The sequence below is a fragment of the Cibotium barometz genome, chromosome 15 (genome assembly GCF_041138505.1).
Source record: "Cibotium barometz isolate CiBa-2024 chromosome 15, ASM4113850v1, whole genome shotgun sequence".
Classification (NCBI taxonomy): domain Eukaryota; kingdom Viridiplantae; phylum Streptophyta; class Polypodiopsida; order Cyatheales; family Cibotiaceae; genus Cibotium; species Cibotium barometz.
In genome coordinates, this window is record NC_141060.1 from 35,251,936 (window position 1) to 35,259,734 (window position 7,799).

A 7,799-nucleotide genomic window follows, 5' to 3' on the forward strand; every position below is an offset into this window, starting at 1 on the left:
ATACAATTCTGTCTCCTCAATCTTAGATTCTCTGAAAACTAGTGTGACAAGAGGCCTCAAATTATGCATCATCATTGAGGACCAGATGGCCAATCTAAAGTGCTTAGTTACAAAGTTGATAAATTGATACAGTTTGGGCCTTAGCATGACTCTCCATGCCCCCGACTTTGTAATTCCCTGCAACACTTGGTCCAAAGCTCTTGGGCTGTCTTTTGAGCAGCAATCCATTAACATCCAAGATGATAAGCCTCCTCAGCGTCTCGAACCATTATTAACATGATTCATACTTCTAATCAGTCCTGAATATGATTGAAACTTATAATCATTGTTAAGGGACAAAAAACACCTAATAGAAACAATTCTTAAAATTGATTTGGTTACATTACATCAGGTACATTAGGCTTGGGATCTTCATCAACCTTAGGCTTGGGATCTTCATCAAGCTTGGGATCCTCATCAACCTTAGGTTCTTCATTGTTCGCCTCCTTATCAGGCTTGGCTCGGTCTCTGCAGTCTGCTTTGCCTCTGTCTTCTCTTCAGGCATTGGCTCTGCCTCTTCAGCTTACTCTGCCTCATCAGCCTTGGGTTCTTCATTGTGAACCTCGTCATCGGGCCTTGGCTCTACCTCTATGTGCTCAGAAGGCTTTGGCTCCCCCCCTTCAGCCTGAAGAAGCACCTCAACGTCTGCAGTATCGAGGAAGTCTGGCTGGTTCTCCTCAGACATCTCCGTCCATTCTTTAGTATTAATCGTATCATGGTCACTCTATACCTCTCCACCTAGTTGTTATCATAGTTCTGTAAAGCGGTCTCAATAAACAAAATTCACAATGTCAAACCGCAAATCTAGCTCGCAAATCTAGCTAAATCAATGTCCACCCGATGATTCTTCCACTTACCTTGGACAACATGAAGGAATTCATGGTGGAGAAGAGACTCTGGAGAATATATTTTGCATGGATCATCACCCTCCAACCACAAGAGTGTGAGTCTCCTTGCTTGGGCACTTGAACATGCTTGATCTTTGACTTGTACAATTCATAGTCTCCATAGAGGGAACCAAGAACATGAAGAAGCCTTTTTATACACCTACATAATATAAATAAGCTTTCACAATACACCAGGAGTGTGAGTCTCCTTGCTTGGGCACTTGAACATGCTTGATCTTTGACTTGTACAATTCATAGTCTCCATACAAGGAACCAAGAACATGAAGAAGCCTTTTTATACACCTACATAATATAAATAAGCTTTCACAATAAGATACATTGCCAACTTCAAGCAGCCCCATAGATACTAGAGAAAGGTGCTTTGAATGTTTACTTACAGGCCTAACTCAGGGTGTGATCTTGGTACTGAATTAAGGGTCCACATGATTCTCTTATCCAATTCTGTAATGGGAAGGCTCCAATGGTTCCTGCAAAAGTAAAAATCTCTAAAACTAAGGCATCCCCTATCTATTAGATGCATATGATTAACAAGATAGAGAAGTAACATACCCTGATTCATATGGAAGAATTACTATTGTAACCTCCAGCATGTTCAAATACGTGAACCACTTTTGTATCTCTTGCTGGTGGGAAGTTCCTTTTTCTTAGCAATGGTGCCAGCTGAGAGTTCAGAATAAACACCTTAGAATGGCTCTCTTGAGGAAGCTGGCACTTTATTAAACTGCAAAAACAAGCGTAACTCGTTGAGGAAAAAGGAAAGAACTAAAGAGGGAAGGACCATATCATCAAGAAATACAATTTGCATACTTACTTTAGGCACACGTATAGGATAGTGTCGGAGATCTGTGATGTCCTATCCATCAAAGTCCTGACATCCAGCAGGTTAAGGGAGAGTTGTCTCTCACCATCTTCCATATTCACAAAGACAAAAATACCCCTCTGCAAGCTCCTTAGCATCTCTAGGTTGGCTGACTCCTCCAACTCTTCTGTTTCTTTGATGTATTATTCTTGGAGATTCGTTGGGGTCCTTTTTACTTGTTGATCCTTTTCTTTTTTGATATTGTGCTCTTCCTCCCATCTGGCCTCTTGTTCTGCCCTTGCTCTTGTGTTAACATCACGTGTAATCTCTACAATTTTTATTTTATCTTGTGGAGCTCTTGTTGGTGGAATCATCAGGGTGTCTCTCATCTTTGGATCTATAAGCTCTGCGGGTGTAGAAGCTTCTCATATCTCCATCTAAGCCTCTTCAGTGTCTCACTATCCTTGGGCATTATTGCCATCCTATGCGCAGGTCATTGAAGTACTCTATGAGAAAATCTTCAACAGCCTCCTGTGTAGACAGAGCAAGGTTATCCTCTTCCACCTTGGAGATAGGCTCCCATTCTAACAAATAGACCTACACAGCCTCTGGAAAAGGAAGCTTTGGAACACATAACTCTACACAATTCTGAGCTTTCTTAATTTCCCTCATAATGTAGAATTCTATGAAAGTCTTCTTGTTCTGGCCTGCTTCAGAATATGGATAGACTTTCCCTTTCTTGGCTTCTTCTGAGAGGCAGCCTTTGCTGCCAATCCAGGCCCCTTACCATGTCTCCTTGCAGTAGCTTTTGTCCTCGCCACCATGAGCTACAATAAGCCTGGAAGAAAGAGACATAGCAGACACACACACACTCTCTCTCTCTCTCTCTCTCTCTGTGTGTCTCTATCTCTGTCTCTGTCTCTGTCTGTCTGTCTGTCTCTCTCTCTCTCTCTCTCTCTCTCTCTCTCTCTCTCTCTCTCTCTCTCTCTCTCTCTCTCTCTCTCTCTACCTCTTTGTGTGTGTGTGTGTGTACGTGTTAGACTGCACTAGCAAGGCATCTATCATAGTTAGTGTGATTTGGTGCGATAGCGAACTTGTGTTAGACTTGCAAGCGCCATATCGTGCCAAAACCGTAAAAACACCTCTCTAGTTCTCTCTCTCTCTCTCTCTCTCTCTCTCTCTCTCTCTCTCTCTCTCTCTCTCTCTCTCTCTCTCTCTCTCTCTCTATTTGTGGATGTCATGTGTGTGTGTGTGTGTGTGTGTGTGTGTGTGCGCGTGTGTGTGTGCGCACTAGCGACGCCTCTATCATAATTTTTACGGTTTGGCGCGATAGCGCTCTTCAGTTTGGCTTGCAGCGCCATATTGCGCCAAGTCGCAAAAACCTCTCTCTCTCTCTCTCTCTCTCTCTGTAGCAGTAATGTATGTGTATGTCTGTGTTGTATGTGTTTTTCCTTGTGTTGTGTTGTGTGTGTGTGTGTGTGTGTGTGTGTGTGTGTGCGTGTGTGTTGTATATGTTTCTCCCTCTGTGTGTGTGTGTGTGTGTGTACGTCAAGAGAAAGACATACCAAAGCCGTCGGTGCCTTGTCGTGTTCAATGGATTACTGGACGAATGTGAGTGTCTCTCTCTCTCTCTCTCTCTCTCTCTCTCTCTCTCTCTCTCTCTCTTTCAGGTGCACAATTACAAATAGAATAAATAATGTGTTGTTTTTAATATTCACAAACCCCACGTGTCAATAGTCAACATCACACGTGTCAGTTATTACTATCACACGTGGACTCGTATAAAGTTGTTTTAACCTCACGCTACTATTAACGATTCTCGTTTTTGAGAGAGAGAGAGAGAGAGATCATCCACTCTGTCTAGGAACCCGAGGGAGAGAGAGAGAGAGAGAGAGAGAGAGAGAGAGAGAGAGAGAGAGAGAGAGAATCCACTCCCACGTAAGCAGGCAGTAATGGCAACACGTAAGTTTGCTTGCTCTCTCTCTCTCTCTCTCTCTCTCTCTCTCCACACACACACACACACACACACACACACACACACACTCAGATATATAGACACACGGACATGCATGCACAGACAGACACAATCTTTCACACACACACACACACACACACACACACATGCAAGAACAGACAGACACAATCTTTAACACACACACACACACACACACACACAGAGGCACACACAGAGAAGCATATACAACACAGACACACACATACAGTAGACCCACAAAGAGAGAGAGAGAGAGAGAGAGAGAGAGAGAGAGAGAGAGAGAGAGAGAGAGAGAGAGAGAGAGAGAGAGAGAGAGAGAGAGAGAGAGAGAGGTTTGTGCAGTTTGGCGTGCGATATGGCACTTGTAAGAGTAATGGACATGCGTTATCGCACCAAATCGCACAAATATAAATAGAGGGGTCTCTCCTTTTCTAATTCTTGCCAGTGTTTTACTGATCAGAAAATAGAGAAAGCTTAAGCGGGGAGACACGGCGCTGGATCTTGAATTTAGTGCTGCGGGGAGGAGCGACGTGCGGAATGAAGTCTCCAAAGCTGTTGATGACCATGAAGAAAAGATCTATTGGCTTCACTACTGACGACCCTGCGGACGTATGGCGGCACAGATAGAGGAGCCACAACTTGTGAGAGGATAGACAGAGGATCAAGGATTTCCAATTGTGGAGTCGAGAGAATCAAGTTCCCCCCTTTACTTTTTGTAAAGCATCATAATGATGAGGAACCCCATTTGGAAGACCAAGATATGGAGGCAGATGAACAAGAGAAAGTAGGTGTTCTCAGTCTGGTGTCCCTTTCTAAATGACCTGCTCGCCCAGAGGCTCTCTATTAAGAGGGATTTCGATTTCTCAACGGAGGCTAAGGAGGAGAAAGGGCCAACTGCTGACACATAGATGCCGAAGAAGAAGAAGCAGAAGAAGGAGCAAGTTCATAGCACTAACATGAAGGACAAGGAGGAAATTGTTGAGAGCAATGATCTTGCCTTAATTGATGAGAAACTTTTCGATTTTTTTTGTAACGCTGAAGCTGCTGATGACTTTCACATTATTGCTGAGAGTTTAACAAGCACAAGCTTTTGCCAGTAGAGTCAATTTTGGACCAGCATGCAGAGTACCTATCGTCGAAACACAGGGATGGTTTTGAAAAATTAGTATCCAAAGGAAGGTTGCTGCTAAGTAATCAGGCTTATGTGCACTTGCTGGATTGTGCACGAAGTAAGAAGGCAAACAGTTTTTTATACAAGAAGTACCAGGAACTCCCATCTTCCTACAAGCCTACTTGTACCATGCACATGAGTTGCTGCAGGCTGTTGTATGAGCCATTTGGATTCCTTTGCTACCTGCACTACCTCTACAAAGAGCTTCTTGAAAGGGGTGAAGAACTGCTCTATGAAGGTACTATTCAAGGGATGAGATTCCCCATGAAGATGAGTTACCTTTCAAAGAGGTAGAAGTTGAGGAAGAGATACAGTTAGTATAGGAGGAAGAGGAGGCGAAGTCTATGAATATTGTTGCTCTTAAGACGTGCACAATACAGAGACCTCTAGATGTAGATCTCTTTAAAGTGGACCAGTGTGGTCTAATATTGCCAGTGCTGCGAGAATTCTTATTGGATAACAAACGTTATGTACTCTTATCTAACATTCAGAATATTTTCAGTCTTAGGGAAGATTTTTCTCTATGTGCTATTGCCAATTTTCAGGAAGAGGGCAGTGGTTTTGTCTTAGAAGATGATAGTGATGACTTAGCATTAGAGGAAAATTACAATAGTAAAGAGTGTCTCAGCATGTGTTTGGGCAAAGCATAGAAGTTCAAAGATGATGGCTTTGTGCTAGACAATAAAACCTTCATGGAGCTTCAGGTCAAATATGGCTATGATAAGTTGAATGACTCCACAAAGGAATGGATGAACAGAGTAGGAGAAGATAGTAAAAGTTCTATTAACCTTTGGAAAGACCAAATGTTCGTGACAGATGATACTCCGGTTCTCTCTCTCTCTCTCTCTCTCTCTCTCTCTCTCTCTCTCTCTCTCTCTCTCTCTCTCTCTCTCTCTCTTTGTATGTGTGTGTTGTGTGTGTGAATGTGATATGTAGATTTATGTTTCCTTAATTATTTTGTGTTGCAGAGTACATTTGAAGTCAATGACAAATTCTTGTAGTGGCATAAAAGGAAGTACTGTGGCCGAGACGCAGCTCTCTCTCAGTACCTACCCAAATTGTCTAAGGCAAAGATGATAATCTACCACAATGCCATGAGCCAGGAAGGGAGAGTTGCAAATTTTTTATTCAAGACATTGTCCTTGTTCTTCCTAGGTGGAATAATTATTCATTAAAGTTATGAGAAGATTATTTTGATAGAGAATTCTATTGCCTTAGAAATTTTTGGATGCTACCCTGGATATGCTTGCACCCGAAGGGGTTACTTTCATACATATGCTGCAATAACATTGTCTCTATAGGCATAGAGGACCCAAAGGAACTAGAAGAGTATGGCATGGTACCGTTTGCTAAGGTATAAACGAAAGCCAGGACCACAGGAATTGCAAGTCATTAGAATGGAAAGATACATTGTAAAAGACTTATGTGTTGCATCTATCTGTCCAACGATGATTAACAAAAATCTTTTGTTTTCTCCATTTGTTTTGTGCTTGTATGGCATTTAAGTTTTTAAATGCTTCAGAACGTTTCAATGCCTTCCTTTCCATATGTCTGAGTGTCTGTAGTATCAGTTTGGATGACCTCAAGGTTTCTTTTTTGTGTAGTTGTTGTAGTATCCTTCTATAGAACCATTGGAATACTTCTTGTAGGCTGTTTGCCTTGCTTTTTCCACCACCATGTTGTGTGTGCCTGAAATATGTATTTCGAGCCATGGTGTGATTTCTCAAGCCCTTGTGTGTTCCAAATGCTAGGATCTCCATACTTGTTGATAAAGTAAGGCATGTGGTTGTAGAGAATATGCTACGTAAGAAAACATACAATGTAAGTTAGTATCAAGGGCTAGGAAACAACAATAAGCTAGAAATATACCATGTAGTGTGTAATGTTGGTGTTAGTCCAAGCAGCTTTGAATGCTTTTTTGAATGCTTGTCAGTTTTCTTTAAAGATCTTTTTGTCTTGCTGGGAGTAGTTGACTTTCTCATACATTTAGAACAAAGTATTAATTGAATGCCAAACATCTGCTTTGACATTCCTTAAAGCACCTTCATGATCTTTCATTGCATTATGAAACTTTTTCCACTGTTGGTATTCGATTCTGCTTGTATAGGTTGTTGTATATTGCTTTCCTAACTTTGTAGGTTTGTGTTGCTGATTATTCATTGGCTTGGAAAGAAATCTTCTTGCCTTAACACCTCCAATAGAAGGCTTCATTGGAACTTCCTTTTCATTAGATGACTTTTTAGTATTCTTCAGAATCTGGACATTACCTCCATGTAGTCCAATTTCTGATAGCACCTCCTCCAATGCACGGATGGCTTCTTTCCTCTCTGCTACATTCTTGATCTTCCAAGCAAAGCCAATGTGGAGATATACCAATTTCTCTATGATATGACACAAAGCATGAAGCGTGCATATATGCACATTGGAAAGAGGAATCTCAAACACTGGTTTAAAGTTCTCATCCAAAATTTGTCTGTTCGGTGGTCGTCTCCACCACTTAGAGTCCATCACCCTTGTGGAGTCCATGCAGTAAAGGCATGGAGACTTTGCATTGGCCTCTTTGTTGCAATTAAATAAGCACTTGAGAGTATTCAAGTCACCCACAAGATGCCATTGAACTTGAAAGTCCCCCCTTTTCTCTAGATGGAGCATCCTGGATGCATTCATCTGTTCTTTGATGAGATTGGGGATATGTGTCTGATGAAATACCCAAAACAAGGATTCATGGTCCTCTTTCTTGACCTCAAATGAACCTAGCCACCAGATGTTTGTTGTCTTGGACTGTATGCTAAAATACTTTGGATCATCCCTACTGCAATTACAAAGAGCCCTATTCATAAGTGTTATTGTGACCCTTTCCATCTTTTTCTCCTTGATAATCTTGCACTC

The 7,799-nt window shown here is 41.8% G+C and overlaps 1 pseudogene; it reads right to left on the reverse strand.

Annotated features, from left to right (window-relative positions):
• Positions 1–562: 562 nt before the first annotated feature.
• LOC147631230 (uncharacterized) lies at positions 563–7,577 on the reverse strand (annotated as a pseudogene).
• Positions 7,578–7,799: the final 222 nt, after the last annotated feature.